The following is an 18,928-nucleotide window of genomic DNA, read 5'->3' on the forward strand; positions in this document are numbered from 1 at the left end:
ACAGCTGGGCAGAAGGGGGCTGGGCTTCCAGCGAGGGACTTGGTGGCCCCCCTGCCCCTACCTGTAGGTCCACGCCCTGGCCTGAGCGGAGCCCCAGCTGAGCGGCCATTGGGACCCTGCCCCGGGGGCTCGGGGCTCCATCACCCTTCCTGTCCTGGCTCTGGGTCTTGCAGGATGGACGAGGCTGGCGGGCAAGTCCCTCTGTGTGACCCTGAAGAGACCCTCTGCAGCCACGGTGTGGACACGTCCTGTGGCTTCTCCGGGCTGGCTGGGGGGTGGAGGCCACAGGGACCAAGAGGGGATGTGGATGCAGAGGCCTGTGGTCTGGGCAAGGGCCCTCCCGGGGTCCATTCCTGGGTGGGGGGTTTCCTGGGGTCAATGGGGACAAGCTGCTGGATGGGGTGCGGGAGGGGTGCAAGGCCCGCTGAGGGGGAGGGGAGGTGGGGCTGGGCCCGGAGCCTGGACATGTGAGGTGCCTACCCCTGGGGAGGGAGTGGGGGGGGCCCGGGCCCCTGGCACAGTACGGAGCACCAGACTCTGGGCCACCCCCTGGGGAGGCCCAGCACCCACCCCGTCCTCACCTTCCTGACCCCTGGCCTCTGGCCACTCTGTGAACTGGCAGCCCCCCGGGGGGGGCTGGTCGAGAGAAGCCCCTGTTCCCGCAGGTTAGTGCCCCCCACCCAGTAAACCACACTGTGAGTTTCATCCGCATCCAGCAGGTAGGTGGGAGGCCTGGCAGCAGAGAAGCCGGATGGTGGGGTGGGGCTGTGGGGAGCACGGTGCGGGCCCGCCGCAGAGCTGGCCTGGAGGTGGGGGCTCCAGCGCGAGCGCGGCGGGAAAGCCACGCAGGGCAGAACCGCACCCAGCGAGGGCTGCGGGCGGCGGGGGGGCCAGGTGGGTCCCCGGGGGCCTATTGGACCCCTCAACTGCCTCCTGTGTGTCCCCTCTCCCCTGAGGCCCCGAAAGGATGCCCCACCCATTTCACAGATGCGGAGACTGAGGCTCAGGGAAGGGAGGGCTCGCAGGGGCCTCGGCGGAGGGAGAGGTCCCTCTGGGGTTGGAACCCCAGACTACAGAACTGTAGAGCACAGGGCCCCAGCCTCATTCCTTGGACGGGGAACCTGGGTCCAGAGAGGGGGCGGGGCCTGCCAAGGTCACACAAGAGGCTGCCCCTGCCCCAGCCTGGGCCTCTCTGCTGGGGCGTGCGGCCCCTCCCCACCCCAAGCCCACCCCCTGCAGCCTGACGCCAGCCCTGAGGGCTGGGTGGATACGGTTTCTGGGCAGGGTGGGGTCCGGTGCAGGGGGCCGGCCCCCGGGGTAGGTGAGAAGGCCGGCTGGGGGAAGTTCTCACGAACAAACCGGGGGACCCGCCCCCCCCCCCCCCGCCCGCCACTGACAACCGATATTCTGAGCAGAGGGCCGCGGGCACAGGTGGCCCCACTGCAATTCGAGGCCCTGCCTGGGCTGGGGGCTGGGGGCTGGGAGCTGGGGCCCTCGGCCTGTGCTTGGAGCTCCCATCCGTCTGCATGATGGGTGGTGGGCCATATCTCTGAGTCCCCCCTAGGGCTTCCAGGCTGTGATTCTGGGGGGTCCCCGGGGGACACACCAGGGAATGGCCAGCGGCCTGGGATGAGGAGCCCAGGTGGGAGCCAGAGCGGCTGTTTGGGCTGCGACACCAACTCCCTGCGTTAGTGCCTCTGCCCTCCCTCCACCCCCCGGAGTCAGTTCCTCCTACTGTCCCCCCCTCCCCTGGGGGCTGCAGGAGGACAGCGAGCGAGGGCCCAGCCGGCACAGATGAGACTACAAGGTGTGTTATTGTTGTCACGCTTGTCACAGGCGGAGTTTCACGCTCGGCCCTGGGGCCCTCGGTGGCCTGGGGGGGGGGCACATGGGCCTTTCATCACCTGCGTCGCCAGCTCCCGGTTTGGGACAGTGGTCATCTGGCCGTGATGAATGGCTGCCAGCTCCGCTTGGAAGGCCTGCGAGAAAGGAGACGGGGCTGGAGGAACCAGGCAGAGGCGCCGAGGCCCCGGGGGGCCACCGGCCCGCCCGTCCGTCCCCCTGTCCAGGCTGCCATTTGCCCTGGAACAAGAGCGGGACAAGGCGCTGGATCCCTGGGGGGCGTCCAGGCACAGGTTCTCAAACATGTGACCTCGTGGGAGAACCCAAGCTGGGCCACCATGGACGGGCCACCCGTGTCTCAAGCCTAGAGGTGCCCGGAGGCTTCAGGCGGCCCCTGAGATGAGGTGTGTGGCGGGGGCAGCGGGCCCATGGGCGCGAGACCCGGAGGTCCCTTCCGTTGGGCTCCTTCCCCTCTTTGCAGCAGGAGGACATCGGTGGCCCATCTGGAAACGAGCCAGGCCACAGCAGCCTGCCCAGAGCCTCGGCCTGCCTTCCTTGGAGACCACACCTGCCGTGGTGAAGGAGCCCGGGCAGGCGGCGTGACCGTGGAGCCCGCTGCCCACCTGTGCAGGGGACCTGGCTGCTCCGCTTCCTGCGCTGAGGTCACGGGGCGCATCCTCGGGGAGAAGGAAGCAGCGTGACCTCAAGATGGCCTCGGAAACAGGCCGTGGAACAGAGTCAGCGACGGAGCCAAGAGGAGCGGGTGGAAGGGTGATGACACACAGGAGCCCACTCTGCCAGGGGGCTCCCCTGAGACCCCGGTTATATCCTGGGCACCTTGGCAGAAATAAGCACAGCACCGCCCACCTCAGTCACCTCTAAGTGTCCAGTTCGGGGGCACCCAGCACATTCGCATTGCTCTGTCACCACCGTCAACTCCAGAACACTCCGTCTTCCCAAACTGAGGCTCCGCCCCCACGGAACACGGAGTCCCTGTCCCCCTCCCGCAGCCCTGGCGCCCACCTCCTCTGTCTCTGTGAATCGGACCCTCCAGGGGCCTCCCGGAGGTGGGGTCACACAGTGTCTGTCCTTCTGTGCCTGGTCGTCACGGGGCACCACGTCCTCCAGTCCGTCCAGGCGGGAGCAGCTGGCACAGCTTCCTTCTTTTTTTTTTTTTAAGTTTATTTATTTTATTTATGTATTTATTTATTTTTTGTCTTTTTGCCTTTTTCGAGGGCCACTTCCTGCAGCATATGGAGGTTCCCAGGCTAGGGGTCGAATCCGAGCTGTAACTGCAGGCCTACGCCACAGCCACAGCCACGCGGGATCCGAGCCGTGTCTGCGACCTACACCCCAGCTCACGGAAACGCTGGATCCTTAACCCACGGAGCAAGGCCAGGGATCGAACCCGCAACCTCATGGTTCCTAGTCGGATTCGTTAGCCACTGCACCACGATGGGAACGCCATTCTTTTTTAAGGCTGAAGATACTGTTGAAATACAAAGAGACGTGGGGCAGCTCCCGGGGGAGGAGGCCAGCAGGTGTCAGCCAGTGTCCAGTTAGTATCGCCCAGGACAGGACAAGCATCCCAGCTTCTCCCAATCCGAGGCCCCGGGAAGCACAGCATCCCTTCGAGGACGTTCCTGCCCCAAAGGCCGAGCCCACGAAGCCACATCAGGGTGTCCGGCACCACAGCCAGCTGGTGCTCGGGACAGAATGTCAGCGTCCCCAAAAAGACGGGGACGCTGTCCCAGGATGACGTCAGTGGTAACATGACAGCTACGTGCAGTGAGGTCCTGGGACAGGACACGGGGACACGCGTGTCAGCAGCACGCCGGAGGCACCCGAATAAGACCTGCATCGGGGGTTCTGTCTACACTCTGTCTATGCCGGCCGGCGGGATTTTGCGAACCAGCTGCAGAGTACGGTATGTTTACACCGAGCATGTTTATACCGAGGACGGCAACAAACAGCACAGAGCAGGGCTTTTAGAGGGCGGGGGGCTTACACGGCCGCCGCCGGCTCCGAGGGACGTGACAGACAAAACGCAGCGTGTTTAAACGCCTGAGATTATTTCGCAATAGAAATTTTTTAAGGTTTTAAAAATTTGAACATCAGAGACCGCTCCTGGCCAACCCACCCCGTCTCCTTCAGAGCAGCAGACAAACCCCGTCCCTCGGCCCGGCTCCGGCCCTCCTGGCTGCCTTCTCTTCCTCATCCTCGTTCAGACTTTATTTTTCTTTACTTTTTTTTGGCGTTTTAGGGCCTCACCCACGGCATACGGAGGTTCCCAGGCCAGGGGTCGAATTGGAGCTGTAGCTGCCGGCCTGCACCACAGCCACAGCCACAGCCACACAGGATCCGAGCCACATCTTTGACCTACACCACAGCTCAGGGCAATGCTGGATCCTTAACCCCCTGAGGGAGGCCAGGGATCGAACCCGCGTCCTCATGGTTCCTAGCGGGATTCGCTTCTGCTGAGCCCCCACAGGAACTCCCGGCTCCGACTTTTTAAATAAGCTCTAGTTTCCTTCATTCACTCCTCCCTTCCTTCCTTCCATCCATTTACTATTTTTTGAGCAGCTTAAACGCAGGGCACTGTGCCGGTTTATTGAGGAGTAATGAGCAAAACAGACAAGGCCTGACCTCACGGAGCTCAGACAGCAATGGGGAGAAAAGCGAGCCAGCGAGAAGACACATGCATGAACTAAACACACAGGAAAGGGCAGGGGAGGGGCTACAGCTGCAGGCAGAAGGGGGCACTCCCTCCGGGGAAGGCAGCCCAGGACCCCGGGCCGTGTCCAGGTGGAGATGGGACCGGGCCACCGGCTGTGGCCGCGCTGTGGGAGGAGGGGCTGCAGATACAAAGCCGGGAACTGTGGGCACACAGACCCCCCCCACCTCCCAGCACATCCCAGACACAAACGTCACAGCCCCTCCCCAGCTCCCCCAACCCCGAGTCTGCAACCGTCTCTCCATTTGATTCATAGGAAGAGCTGAAGTGAACTGGATGGTGTCTGCTGGGCCCCCATGTGGGGGCTGGACCCTGACATCTGAGGGCAGACCGGCCCTGAAACCACGAGCCCCCAGTCCTCAAGGTGCAATGAGCCATGGGGCCCCTGTGCCAGGGATGCTGGAAGCCGGGCCTGCCCAGGAAAGGAACGTGGCAGTGAGCTAAGCACCGTGGGAACGCTCAGCGCCTCTGCCCCCCGACGCCGCGCCAGAGAAGCTCCTCCAGGGAAATGACCCAAAATAGGGGGAGAGCGTTAGGTCCAAAGATGCGCATGGCAACGTTATTTTTATTCACCAAAAAACAAGCGGAAGTAACTGAACTGTCCAACAATTGGGGAGTAGTTTCGTGAATCATCGTTCAGACTCGCCGAGCGTGAGGCAGCCCTTAAAAGAGGTAATTAGGGAGACGGTGGGGTGACAGGCGGCCGCAGCCGCAGTGTGATGCTGAGCGGAGAGCGGGGCGCAGGAGTGTGTGTGCTTAGGAGTGAGGAGATAAAAAAAAAAAGTAGCACAAAAACACCCGGGAGGAGACGAGCGGGGCAGTCAGAGCTGCTGCTCTGCTCTTTTGGGCCGCATCCGCGGCATACGGAGGTTCCCAGGCGAGGGGTCTAATAAGAGCTGCAGCTGCCGGCCTACACCACAGCCACAGCCACGTGGGATCCGAGCCACGTCTGTGACCTACACCACAGCTCACAGCAACACTGGATCCTTAACCCACGGAGTGAGGCCAGGGATCGAACCTGTGTCCTCGTGATTCCCAGTCAGATTCGTTTCTGCTGTGCCGCAACGGGAACTCCTGCTCCGTTCTCTTTTCTGACTTTTGTAGAACGTGTGGGATCCCTTTAGTGACTTAAAATACAGGCACATCACCCCTGGCGGCGCAGCACGGATCACGCGTTTTTCACACGTCAAAGGTGTGCGGGGACCTGCGTCGGGCACGACTGTCGACGCCGTTCTCCCCACAGCGAGTGCTCCCTTGGTGTCTCTGCGTCACATCTCAGGCATCTTTCACGATATTCCAAGCCCTCCACCGACCAAATGATGACCCCGCGAAGGCTCAGATGGTGAACATTTTTCATCAGGGAGGGTGCGTCGTGTTTCAGACGTGACACCGTTGCACACGTAATAGATGACAGCGCGTGTCAAGCACAACTCTGATCCACTGGGAAACCGAGAAGCGGGCGTGAGTCGTGACACTGGGCAGTCCGAGACGGAACCCGGACGTGCCCACGCCTGCACCGAAGAGTTCCTGCAGCGGGTCGTGACTGCGGGCGCGTCCGTGTCCTCTTTTCTGGATTTTCCGAAGTCCTACACGGGAGAGGGCTCTGTGTGGTGATGGCAGGGGTGGGGGCGCGAGGAGTATCTGGGTGGCTGGTGGGGGGGCCCCTCCTGTGGGGTCCTTGGCTCGGAGACACCACTCCTGCCCTCAGAAGGGCCATCTAGGAGTTCCCGTCATGGCGCAGTGGTTAAGGAATCCGACTAGGAGCCATGAGGTTGCGGGTTCGATCCCTGGCCTCGCTCCGTGGATTAAGGATCCGGCATTGCCCTGAGCTGTGGTGTAGGTCGCAGGTGCGGCTCAGATCCCCCATGGCTGTGGCTCATGTGGCTACAACTCTGATTAGACCCCTAGCCTGAGAACCTCCATATGCTGCGGGAGCAGCCCTAGAAATGGCAAAAAGACAGCAAAAAAAAAAAAAAAAAAAGAAAAGAAAAGAAAAAAAAGAAAGGGCCGTCCAGGCGGAGCACACGAGCACATGTGCCCACGGGGTCCTGAGGGTGGACAAGCCCCTTGGCGGGAGTGAGGGGCTGCCCGGAAGGAATGGCCGGGTGCCCTGGGGACGGGGCGGGTGGGGGAAGCTGCCCATCCCCAGGTGGCATCCAGCAGGGGCTCTGGGCTGATAGGGAGGGGTCTCTACCAGGAGAATCAGGAGGTCGGGGGCTGTGGGGGGCACGCTGGGGACGAGAGGCGTCAAAGGGCAGTGGTTCTGTACACACTCTGCGCAGGAGTCGCCTGCACCAACGCGTCCATGCCTCCGACACACCCTGTGACAAATAAGCTTGTTTTTCAGAGGAGGACGTGGAGGCGTGGAGACACTGTAACCAAGCAGCGCCCTGTGGGGCTCCTGGGCACACAAGCCTCTCTGTGCCCCCATTTCTTGCTTTAGGAAATGGGCCTTCCCTGAGCTCCCAGGCGCGGGTCCAGACAGCTGTGATCAGAGGGCCCGTCAGGCAACAACAGCACAGCCTTCGGGCAGGGTCCTGGTGCCCTCTCGAGGGATACCCGTACTGACGCGGGCATCTGATGCACCAGAGGGAGACGCGATATTCCTTATGCTTCTCGCAGAAATGAATAAAGCTGAGCAGCCTAGAGTCCTTCCCTGTGCTGCTCCTGGGCTCAATGGCACCTGCACACACTCACCTGTGAGCGAAAGAGGCGGCACCCTGGGCACAGTTGCCTATGGGTTAGAGATGATTCGTGCGAGATGCTCCTTCAGGAACTTTCCCAGTTCGCTCGAATCTCCGATCAAGTCCCTTTTCGCCAGTGCCGTCATTCTCGGGAAGAACCCAGAAGACCCCCGGCAGGATCAGGCCGAGCTCCCGTTGCCAGCTCCGATGACGAAGATTCCCCCAAAGAAAGACAAATGCATGCTTGTCCCAATCCCGATTCTTAGCGGAAAGCTTGCTTTCCTCCTCTTAAACTATAAAACCCCCTGCAACTCTTCCCCAGAGGAGGGCACCGTCTTTGAGGCATTGGCCTGCTGTGGCCTCTTTACCTGGCAGAACTACCCAAGCTATTTTTTCCCTTCACCCCAACCTCTGTCGCCCCATTTCTATTCGGCACCAATGGACAGAGGCCACGTTCGGGCAGCACCATCAAGTAATTAACCCAGAGCCACGCGGCTGGTAGGTGGTGGGTGAGCCCCCCGGGAATGGCTCTCCTAGTATTGTGCAGTGGACAACTTGCACCACCGTCCAGGGCCTGCATCGGGGTTCAGCGAGCTCCACCCGAGTTCAGCGTCTGGGCTGTCCCACGTGGCCCCTGCGCTGTGCCAGAACCACGAAAATGAGGAGGAACTGTCCCAGGCCTCAGGGCACTCAGAGACTAGGGAGGGAGAGGCAGGAAAGGCCACTGTGAGGACGATGATGCTGGTGCCTGGGACGTGGTGGGTTCTAGGAACAGGCGCTGTGCTACGTCTCAGGGAGGGTACTTGGGTGGTGGGTTCCATGCTGCCTGCTTGGTCTTTCAGCCAGCAAAGGGTAGACTTGATACCTTAATCTAAGTCCACACAATTCCAGGGCCTGGGCTGGATTGAGGCCCGAGGGAGGCCGGCTGTAAGGGGCTCGGACTGGGCTCTGTGCACAGAGTCCACCCACCTTCCCGCAGAGGGAGAGGGCACATGCTGGGCAGAGCCGTCCACGCGGGGGCGGCCCAGATACGGCCCCTCCCTGGCGGGGTGACGTCCGGCCAGCAGTCAGGGGACAGACAGCCCTAGGCGGGCAGAGGCCTGGAGCTGGGGGTCGGGGGGGCACCTCTTCCAGGTTCCTTCTTGCAGGTGGACGGTGAGTCCTGGAGAGGGGCGGGTGCATCTGTCAGGTTTTTACTTGCTGCCTTTTAGGATGCTGAACACGTCGGGGGGGGCCCTGCTGGCCAGGAGGACGCTCCCCCTCCCCCACCAGGGTCAGCGATCCTTAAAAGACAGCAGACATCCGGGAGGCCGCCTGTCCTGCACAAACCACAGCCTCAGCCCTCCCCTCGCAGGCTCTCGCTCCCGAGCCAGGATTTCCCTGCCTGAGGTCACCCAGGGCCAGGAGGCAGTGGTCCCCCGCCTGTGGCCTTACTTCGCTGATTACAACAAGTCCCGGGTGTGCATTCCACCCTGGCAGGGCCACACGGCAGATCCGGGTTCAGACGCAGGCGGGCTGTCTGCCTCATCACGGAGGTGCTGCAGTGGGCTGAGCAGAGTGAGCAGAGGTGACCGGGGCTCGAGGGGGCCCGTCGTGGTCCTGTGGGGCGGGTGGGCCACGGGGGTGGGGGGCAGTCTTCTGAATTCTGCTCCTCTCCTGCTGCTGGGTGACTGGGGCAGGTCTCTGCCTGTCTCTGGGCCTCCTCTGCGGGCCGGGAGAAGGAGAGTGCTGTTAGGAGGCCTGGGCCTGGGAGCTGCCGGCCGGCCGGGAGCTGGGCTGCAGAGGGCTGCTGAGCTGAGGGCCAGGCCAGCCTGGGGCCCTTGCCACCCTGCCCAGGACCTGCTTGGCAGCCCCTGCAGGCAGCAGAGGGCAGGCAGGGCCAGAGCTGAGTCCGGGGTGTGTGGGGAGGGCGGTGGGGCCCGTCTGCCCAGACTGGCAGGCCCCCGGCCGCGCCGTCTCATCCCGTGCCTGCTGGTGCAGCGTCTGGCTGCGGCCCAGCTCCCCTTCAACCAGGCCCAGCGCTCTCTGTCCGCCGGGCGGGTTCCCGCCGGGGTCGGCCCCGGAGTGCACAGCCACGGCCAGCCCGGCCGGCCCGACAATGAAGCCTCCCTCCCGTAATTGGCAATTTTGTCATATTTATTCACAACAGATCGGACTGTCAGGAGCTCGCAGGGCCTCTCCAGAGGCCGCCGTGAAATCAGTTTGAGATGGCGTGTCAGGTGTTTCTCTCTCTGCCGAAGCGACCATCTGGCTGACGGGCCGGCGGCTGGGCTGACACACTGACCCGGGGAATGGAGGCTAAGCCGCTCCCGGGGGCCGGGGGCCACACCCCGCGCCACCCCGGCCTCCCTCGTGGGCTCCGGGAGCCGGGCTGCTGGGGGGGCGGGGGGCGGGCACCCCTCGGACCATCCGAGTCCTCCAGGGTGGGCACCTCCCCACAGCGCTGGCCCCACCGGGTCCTGACCCTGGGAACTGGGCTCCTGTGTGCAGGGGCACGGGCGGTCCTGAGCACGTGTGCAACGCACACACACCCGTGGGCGCCACCAGCCTTCAGACGCCTGGGCCCCGGGATCCTCCAGCCGGAGACAGTAGCTGCTGCAACAGCTGAGCAGAATCCAAGGTGAGTTCTGGGTCATGGGGACGGGGGCCTCCTCCTGTGAGACTCTCCTCCGGGGATGGGGGGGGGCTTCCCTCCGGTGGCCTGGCCACGGCATCATGTGGTCGGGTGAGTACCTGCTGTCACTTGGTGGGGAGGCAGCGCCCAGGAAGGCCCGGAGTGGCAGTGGTTGGGTGGCCCCGCTGGACAAGGAGGGCTGGGAAAGGTCCTTTCTCTGGGAAAGAAACGGGCCGGGAGCCTGGTAAGCGCACCCGCGGTAAGGCAGCGGCACCCCAACCGTTTTCCTAAGAAATACATTATTTCAAAAATCGAAAGGGGCTGCTTCACGCCTATTAAGATGGTAGGTGGACAGACAGACAGACAGACATCCAGAAAACCACACAGGCTGGCAAGGACGTGGAGGAACTGGAACCCTGTGCCCTGCTGGTGGGAACGTAAAGTGGAACAACGGTGCTGGAAAACGGTGTGGACGGTTCCCCTGCAAACTTAAAAACAGAACTGCCAGAGGATCCAGTAACCCCACTTCTGGGTTTACACCCAAGAGAACTGGAAGCAAACTAGATACACATGCACCACCTTCACAGCAGCTCCACTCACAGGAGCCAAAGGGTGGAACGACCCCAGTGTCCATCCATGGGTGACTGGATAAGCAGATGCAGTCCAGGCACACCGTGGAATACCACTCAGCCCTGAAAAAGGAAGGAACCTCTGACTCCTGCGCCAACCTGGAGGGACCTTGAGGACATGCTGCTCAGTGAAATAAGCCAGACACAGAAGGCAATTGCTGTGTGATTCCACTTGTATGAGGCGCCTGGAGGGGGCAGGTTCTCAGAGAGAGAAAGCAGTGGGCAGGGGTTGGGGCTAGGAGAGGGGGACGCAGTGTTCAGTGGGGACAGAGTCTCAGTTTGGGAAAATGGAAAGTTCTGGAGATGGACAGTGGTGACAGCTGCACAACAACGTGAATGCACTGAATACCCCTAAACTGAACCCTAAAAATGGGGAAGATAAAATTTTATGTTATGTATATTTTACCACAATAAAAAAAAATCCAAAGGCGCCACCACCTGTGAGCACCCTGGAGCGTTCAGAGGGCTGAGTGGGGCTTGTTTCGGGAGGGGGTGTCCCTGGTGTCCCTTGGCGCTCCCTCTGCAGGGGAGGGTGGCAGGGGGTGGGCTGCCCACTGCTGGGCTGCGGTACTCGACCGCCAGGGCGTCCTCAGGGCTGTGTGGGCTGGGGCGGCCTGACCTGGGGCTGGAGCCGCACGCTGGGCCAGGACTCGGGGACGGGGAAGGGCAGGGGTGGCCCCCGCGGACACCTGGTTATTTTGAGTGCTCCGGCCACATCAGGAAAGCCTGTTAGGCAGTGGTGGCGAGAAATTGATTGGTTTTGGAGCAAAGACCAAAAGCCAGGAGCTTAGGAGGTTGTGGGAACGACAGGCAGAAGGTCTAGGCGGCCTGCCTGTCGCCTGTGTGTCTGTCTGTTTGTCCCCTGGAGGAGCCGGGGTTGGAGGGGTGTCCAGGTGGCCCCGTCCTGCCACCGAGGCCACCTGCTGGGTCTCCGGGAGCAGCCCTGGTGCGCAGAGGCCTGTCCAAAGGTCTGGACTTGACGGCAGGGCTGGGGTCTGCCTTGGGGACCCCGTGGTGGGGGTGGGGGAAGCTGCTGGGGAGGCTGGCCAGGAGCCCCTCCTGCCCCCACCTCGGCCAGAGCGGAGCCCAGGCTGGACTGCTGCCCACCCAGGAGGGGTATCTGAGGCGTCTCTGCCCCTCGCCCACCCCTCACCCATCACGTGTGCTCGGCTGCACCTGGGTTCCTGCCTTAACGTCTCTGCTCACTGGCCGGGTGACACCGGGCAGCTAAGGGCCCCTCTCTGGCCCTGAGCTCTCCCCTCTTCCCTCCAGGGTGCGCGGGAGCCCTGGGTGCTGCCGGAAGGGTTATCAGCTGGGCCCCGCCAGCCGCTGCCCACAGCCTGGCCTCGCTCGGTGCACATGGGCCCATGCCCCTGGGAGGAGCCCTTCCCTCACTCGAGGCGGGGGGCAGGGGGTGGGCTCCTCCCAATCGCATGCTAAGCGGGTGTTTGCATGTCTGACATGCTGAGCTGGGTTTGCTATTTTCCTAAGGATTAGGGCGGCCCGGCTCTTTACACGGCACCGCCCTTGGCGGAGCCTTGCCCGCCTGCCCGGCACCCACCATGCGGGCCCCTGGGGGCGGGCAGAGGTGGGGGTTGGGGGCTGATCGCACGCACACCGGGCACCCTCAGGCCTGCGCTGCCCAAAATGGGGTGCCGGCCGCTGGGCTGGGAGCTGTGGGCGCAGAGGCCCGGCAGAGGCCCGGCAGAGGCCAGAGACGGAGGAGGAAGAGGGGGCGGCGTATCTCGACAGCGAGTCTGACACTCGTTACGCGCGGCGACGATGTCTGGGACGTGCTCGGCTAAAGGAAACGTTATGAAGAGTAACTCCACCCGCGTCTTTTGATTTTTTTCCACGATGGCTTCTAGAAAATTCTAAATTGCCTGTGTGCGTTGTGTTACACTCTCTGGACGCTGCTGCTGTGGGTGATGTTACCGTGCCTGCTTTCAGGGATCTAAACTGGCCAGATGGCAGGTGGCCCGCGTGGGGGACTACGCGGGGCCGGCGCCGCCGTGAACGCCAGGATGGAGCCCGGTCCCGGGGGAGGCGAGTCAAACCCCCCCTCCCCGAGGCTGGTGACTCGCCCGACCAGTAGGACACAGGGAAAGTGACGTCTGGACCCTGGAGGCTGTGGCCTCTCCCTCTGGGGACCCTCCCTCTGGGAGCCTGAGCTGCCAGGGGAGAAAATGGGTTCCTGGGGAGGCCACTGCTGGGCACTCAGCCCCACCGTCCCATCTGAGCCCAGGCTTCCAGCTGTCCCCCCCCCCCCCCAAGACACCCGCAGACCAGCCCCAGCCCTGTCCTGGGCAGCTGGGAACTGCGGAGTGACCTCAGGTGATGACACGGGAACCAAAGAGCCAGCCGGCTGAGCCGTGCCAAATCCCCGACCCCCCAACTAGGAAGAGATGAGAAACGGTTATCGGGGAAGCTGCTGACCGGGCGCGTTCGTCACGCTGCAGGTGCAGGCGCGCAGATCCACGACTCCCTCCACCCCGGACCCATTCCAGACACATCCACCCTGTCCGGTTCGGCCTCCACATCACCCTCACTCACCACGTCCCTTTAATGTCCTTCAGCCTGGAGTGACCTGTCCTCGCCTGGCACGACCTCGACACTCGCTGGGACAACGGGTCGTTCTCCAGAACGGCCGGCGCTGGCGTCTGCCTGCTGCTCCTTTGTGCGGCTCCGCGCGTGGTTTGCTGTGTTTGCTGCAGGAGGGGCTGGTCATCCGGGGACGTCCCGGAGGGGACGCTGGGTCCTGGAGGGGTCCCACAGGGGCGTGGGGGCCTGGTCTGATTTGGCCATTTGATGAAGGAAGCATCTGCCCGGGTTCCCTGCGGCAGAGGTAAGCTTCGCTCTCCGCAGTTAATACGTTTCTGTGGGGCGGGACGTTGAGTCTGTGAGCACCCTGTTTCCTCCTGGCTCGGGACCCTTCAGCCAGTCCTGGCCCCGGCCCCGGATCCACGATTTCTTCAAAGTCTCCAGTTCCTGTTAGTGGAGAGAGGGGCTTAGAAACCAAGATTTGGGTCCAGGAGTGCCACCGCTACCAGGGGGTCGCTGCCGGAGGATCTGGGGTGCAGGTCGCCCGGTGGGTGCCCCGGTGGCAGGCCTGAGCCCTTGGCCTTCCACCCCCAGCGGCGGCTCCAGCTCCTGCGTCACGGGGTGCGACTCATGGATGACCCACGGGGTCCCAAAGAGGGACGTGGGTGCCACCCAGTCTGAACCACCCGCGGGTGCCTGTGGGGGTGCTTGCCACGTGCTCACAGACGCGTGTTCTTGTGCACAGCTGCGTGGTCGTGCACAGTGAGCCGTCCCCAGGGCATGCATGTGTATCTGACGTGTGTGCACGCGCATGCACTGTGGGGGGGGGCTGCAGATCTGGGGGTGCATGGGGGTTCCCCCAAAGCGGGTGAATGCTCATGCACAGGTGCTGGTGTGCATGGACCCACAGGTGCGTTCACACGTCTAAGGCTGCCTGTTTGCACGCAGGCCTGGGGGTGTGTGCGTGTGTGGCTCCCGGGTAATTCTCAGGGTGGGAGGAGTTTGGTTTGTGTCCGAGCACACGTGTGTCTATATATGTGGACACACGTGCACATGTGTAGCGGTGCTGAGAAGGGGAGCAGTGGGCGCCTTTCCATCCCAGCCCTAAAGACGCCGGCCCCGTGTCCAGCCCTCCTGGGGGACAGTCGGGGCTCTGCCGCTCCCAGCAGCCCGGCCTCACCGAGGCCTTTGAGGGCACTGAGGGGGGGCGCTGGGGTCGTGGGGTGAGAGGATGTTCGCCGGGGGCAGGGCCCAGCGCCCTGGCTGGTCCAGGGCTGGTGACCCCAAGCCCTATTTATCATCTCCGACCCCGTTTGTTCCTGGGTCACGTGGGCTGATGGCCTCCAGGGCGCCCCGAGGCACACCTCTCCACGCCAGCCCCTAGAGGCTCCGGTTCTCCTGACCTCAAGGCTGGCCTTGCTGAGGGCTTGGGGGGTCAGTGAGCCTTGCAGGGGGGCCCGTCCAGCCTGCACAGCAGCCCTGAAGCCCTGAGGCACCTCGAGATGAGCCCCAGGTTCCCCCCAACATCCCGGGGCTCGCGGGGGTTCAGAAGCTGGCCCACGGCACTCAGAGCACCCCAGGCCCACCTGCACTGCTGGATGCCCGCCTACCACTGGCCATTAGACCTGTCAGTTGGTCCTTCCCGCCACGTGGCTCCTGGGAGGGCTGTGACCTGATGGCTAGTGGCGTATGTGGGATGGTGGCAGCCGCATGGGGGATGTTAGCCAGTGTCAAGTCCAGCTGTGATCCCCAGTGGCCCTGGAGGGCTCGTCGCCTGAGGCCCTGCCTGCTGGGCACAAGCCCCTGGGGTCCAAGCTGGAGAGCAGGAGGCCCAGAGAGGCGGGCAGGCTGGTCCAACGACACACAGCGAGTCGGGTCCTGCCTCCTGGGCTCCTGAGCACCCGCATCCCTGCCCACTCCTGCCCACAGCGGGCCCTCTGTCGCGACCGTGACCGTAGGGGAGGCTCTCACTCAAGGTTGAGCCCACACGTCTGCCCTGGCCTCGTGGAGGACGGGCTGGGCAGCAAGGGAGTGATCCAGCCTGTCTCTGCTCGCATAAGTCTGGGCGCGGTCCCCGCTCCTCTGCTGGGACTCCCTGGGGGCTGCAGGCGGCCTCCCGCGGGGCTGGAGCCTTGGGGAGCCTCCGCTCTCCCCTCAGCCCCGTGGTGGGGGGACCATTGATCCTCAAGGCGGGGGGCCGACCATGCCGGCGGGTGGCGCATCCCCCATCGACCAGCCGCGCCGTCTGCCGGCTCCTCCGCGCTGCGCTAACAAGCCGGTCTGACGGCGCCTCAGGGCCTGATCGGCAGGACCGGCTCGCGTGTGTCTGTCTGGGAGCCCGGCTGCTGCGCCCGTCCCAGCTCGAGGCGGGCGACAGCCCGGGGCCCCAGCTCCCGCCTCCTGCCCCTGGGCTACGGCCAAGACTGCCTGGCTTCTGGAGGAAACACCCAAAGAAAGTCATCGGAGGGGAGAAGGGCTGTTGGCGGGGCACAGGGGAGGTGCCGGTCCCCCGCCGCACAAGCCCAGAGGCAGCCTGGAGCCCTCCCGGGGTGGGGGGGCAGTGCAGGGATGGGGGACAGGGAGAGGCAGGGACGTGGCAAGGGGACTGGGGACCCTGGCCCAGGACGGTGAGAAAGGACGGAGGTTCCTTGACACAGGGAAGGAAGACGGGGTGGGGGGCCCAGGACGGGGCAAACGGGGGCAAAAGCTGCAGGCCAAGGAAGGTGCTGGCTCCGGTGTCCCTCCCAAATGACGACGAGGTCCTGCCTGCGTCCCTGGGGCAGCTGTCCTGAACCTGCTTAAACGACGGATGGTGGACGAAAGCCGTCTGCAAGGTAGTGACCTGCCCGTCCGTGGGGGTGTGCAAGCTAGAGGCAGGAAGGGGAGCCTCTGGGAGCGGACACGCTAGACCTCACCAATGTTCCCTGCGGGTCTGCTGGGCTGAGTACAGTACTGAGGTGTGTGCGGGAAGCCGGGTCCTGGTCCCCAGAGACCCGTCCAAGGGATGATCTGAAGCTGCAGGCCCAGCTGGGCCCTGCAGCAGACTCATCGCCAGCCCGAACAGGGGCTCCCTCGTCCAAGCCCCCCAACACCCCAGACCAGCCGCAACTCCGATCAGGCAGCCACAGCCCAGTCTGCGGGTGGGGGGAGGGGTCACCACAGGTGTGGACACTGCTGCCTGGAGGACGGCAGGACCGAACCCCCCGAGGCCTCCAGCCCAGCTCCCACCACGCCTGCTCCCTTAGTCCCCAGATGCGTGGCCCGCACCCCCAGCCCGCCTGGGCCGGGTCTTCCGTGCCCCTTGCTCTGGGTGACCCAGGACTTCTGGATGGAGGGGCAGCCAGCCACTTGCTGAAGCCTGACTGTGCGCCAAGGCGCCTCCTCCCGGACGCTCCCGACGTGCAGACAGCCCACCGTCCCGGCTCCGTCTCCCTCGGCGGAAGCACCCTCTCCATGGACCCAGCAAACGCCCCCCCCCCCGCCTTGTTTGACTTCCATCAAAGTCCCTGCTGGCTCCTCGGCTCCCACATTCTGGATGAGAAAACGGAGGCCTGGGGGGAGCCGGGTGCTGGTCCCCCAGCCTGGCTGTGAGGACCCGGGGGTGGGGGTGGCCTTGGGGTCGTGCTGCCGTCCCCGGGGCGGCCCGATTCCCAGACGTGTGCGGCCCAGAGCAGGCCGGCCCGCTGCCCACCAGCCCGGACAGGTGTGCGGCCGCCCCACCCACCCTCGGCCGCCGGCCCATCCATCAGCTGCTAATCTTTCCCCATCGCCGGCCTCTCGTGGGGCGTGATGGATGGGCTCCCGGCCTCGCCGACTGCTGCGAAATCACTCAGCGGCCAGACAAGCCCTAAATCTGACGCGCAGAGTGTTGAAAGGGGGGATGTCTGTTTTGATAACCTACCTCGGTTACACTAAATATTTAAAATGCGCGTTAGCATCCTCTCGCTGCACAATCGGCCTCTGTGGCCCCGGCCGCGCAGATTTAATTAGCTCCGGGCTTCCCCCGCCGGCCGCGCTCGCCCGTGGACGCGAGGCCCCTGTTTTCTTAAACTCCCGGCCGCCGTAAGTACCGCCCCGCGCAGCTGGGCCAACACAGAGCCTTTGTCTGGCATGGAGTCCTCGCCAGCCCCCAGCACGTGGATGGGGGCCCTCCCACGGGGTCTGCTGCCCGGCCCCGAGCGGAGCCCCCCCCCAGATGCTCCCCGGTCCCCGAGGGGCGGGAAGATGAAGCCCGGAGACGAGGCCAAGCCGCCCCCCTGGTCAGGGGTGGCCGTTCCAGGAGCCAGGCCCACCCTGGGCCAGGCACCCCCGTCTCTCTTGCATCCTGGAGCTCGGCTTCCAGGACGGCAGGGCCCGGTCCACCACGGGAGTGACATGGCCACTCGCGCCCCCGAGGGCCCAGAGCCGGGCCCCGCTAAGCCCCTTCAGGACCACCTCCCCGACCGACAAGGACCCCTTTAGGTGAGGGCAATTCGAACATTTTCTTTTCTTTTTGGGCCGTTCCTGCAGCTCGTGGAAGTTTCCGGGCCAGGGACCAAGCCTGCGCTACAGCGGTGACGCAAGACCCAGCTCTCAGAACAGCCCGTGCTGCCCCCGCCACCACCTCGGCCACCCACGGCTCTGGTCCCTCCATCCGTCCGCGTGCCCCCTCCACTCCAGGGGCCTCTCCTCCCTCCCACTCGCCCTCCCGCTGGGCTCAGCACCTACAGGCCTGGCGCCAGACGGGAGCGCCTCTCCTGGGCTCTGCGGCAGCTCACGGAGGCCCCCGGGCAGGCTGCCTGGCCCAGAGGCAGGAGAGCTGAGGACTGGGGCCGAGGGCTGTGCTGGAGGCCGTGACGCCAGGACAAGATGCCAAGACAAGACGGCCAGAGCCATCTCCTGTAGGCAGAATGGAGCTGGGAAGGGGGTGGAAGGCTCAGGGCATCAGGGAGGAAAGCCAGGCATTCTTCCGGGAGGAGGTGGCAGCAGCGAGTCCCCACTCCACCAGCCCTCTGTTCCCTGACTCCTCAGAGGCCTCACTACCACCCCGAGCCTGGCTCAGCCTCCAGGAGGTGCGGGCCTGGCAGAGTTTTCCAAGCTGGATCTGCAGCCACTCAGGGCTGGCACGTCTGGCGGGCACCTGGGAGAGGCCGTCTGGAGCCAGGTGATGGATATCTGGCGATAGGGGAGGCTGGTCAGGGACCCCAGGCCGAGCATGAGGTCAGGGCTGGGCTCAAGGGGCCTGGCACACTCAAGACAGGGGTCAGGGCCCACCCTCCTCGGCCTCGTAGGTGGGGAGACAAGGGGTGGGGGAGGGCAAGCCCTGGCCCGGGGTGCCCAGCGCAGTGGTGGCTGGTGGGAGCTGGATTGTAACTCCCCCACCCCCAAATATATCCGATTCCTAATCCTGGCAGCTGTGACCGCGGCCTCACTCGGAAACAGGCCGTAGGTGTGACGAGATAAGATGACGTCACAGCAGAGGGGGGAGGGCCCCGGTCCAACAGCTGGAGTCCCCGTCGCAAGGGGACTGGGGCCCGGGCACCCAGGACAGGCCTGCAACGGGGCTGGCAGAGACGGAGGGCTGCAGCCACAAGCCCAGGACCAGCGGCCATGCCCAGAAGCGGCAGAGGCAGGAAGCCGCCGCCCTCAGCCTCTGGGGAGAGCGCAGCCCGCCTGCAGCTTGATCTGACTTCCGGCCGCAGAGCCAGCAGACGCTACGTTTCTGCTGCTCTGAGTTCCCCCCCTTGTGGGGCTTCATTCCAGCCACCGGGACCCCGGTACCCTCGGGCCCCTGGGGTGCTGGTCCCAGTCCTGCCTCTCCGCACCTCCACCTGTGGCCCCCGGGGGTCTCAAGGACTCAGCTCCCCAGGGCCCTCAGCCTCCAGATTGTGCATCAGGGAGAGGA

General features: G+C 64.2%; 2 long non-coding RNA genes across 3 annotated transcripts in view; both read right to left on the reverse strand.

Moving 5' to 3' along the window:
* Window positions 1–1,482: 1,482 nt before the first annotated feature.
* On the reverse strand, window positions 1,483–8,869 carry LOC125126704 (uncharacterized). The gene is made up of 3 exons (XR_007134756.1): window positions 8,695–8,869; window positions 7,274–8,422; window positions 1,483–1,979 (listed from the first exon to the last, which is right to left on the reverse strand). It is a non-coding gene; the product is annotated as an uncharacterized LOC125126704 (long non-coding RNA).
* Window positions 8,870–9,151: 282 nt separating this feature from the next.
* Window positions 9,152–18,928, reverse strand: part of LOC125126705 (uncharacterized) — a 74,785-nt gene continuing 65,008 nt past the window's right edge. For both annotated transcript variants that reach the window (XR_007134757.1, XR_007134758.1), the window contains exons 2-3: window positions 13,057–13,491; window positions 9,152–10,091 (exon numbers count right to left, since the gene is read on the reverse strand). This is a non-coding gene — a long non-coding RNA (uncharacterized LOC125126705). The remainder of the gene's footprint in view (window positions 10,092–13,056; window positions 13,492–18,928) is intronic.

Source organism: Phacochoerus africanus, chromosome 5, assembly GCF_016906955.1.
Source record: "Phacochoerus africanus isolate WHEZ1 chromosome 5, ROS_Pafr_v1, whole genome shotgun sequence".
Classification (NCBI taxonomy): Eukaryota; Metazoa; Chordata; class Mammalia; order Artiodactyla; family Suidae; genus Phacochoerus; species Phacochoerus africanus.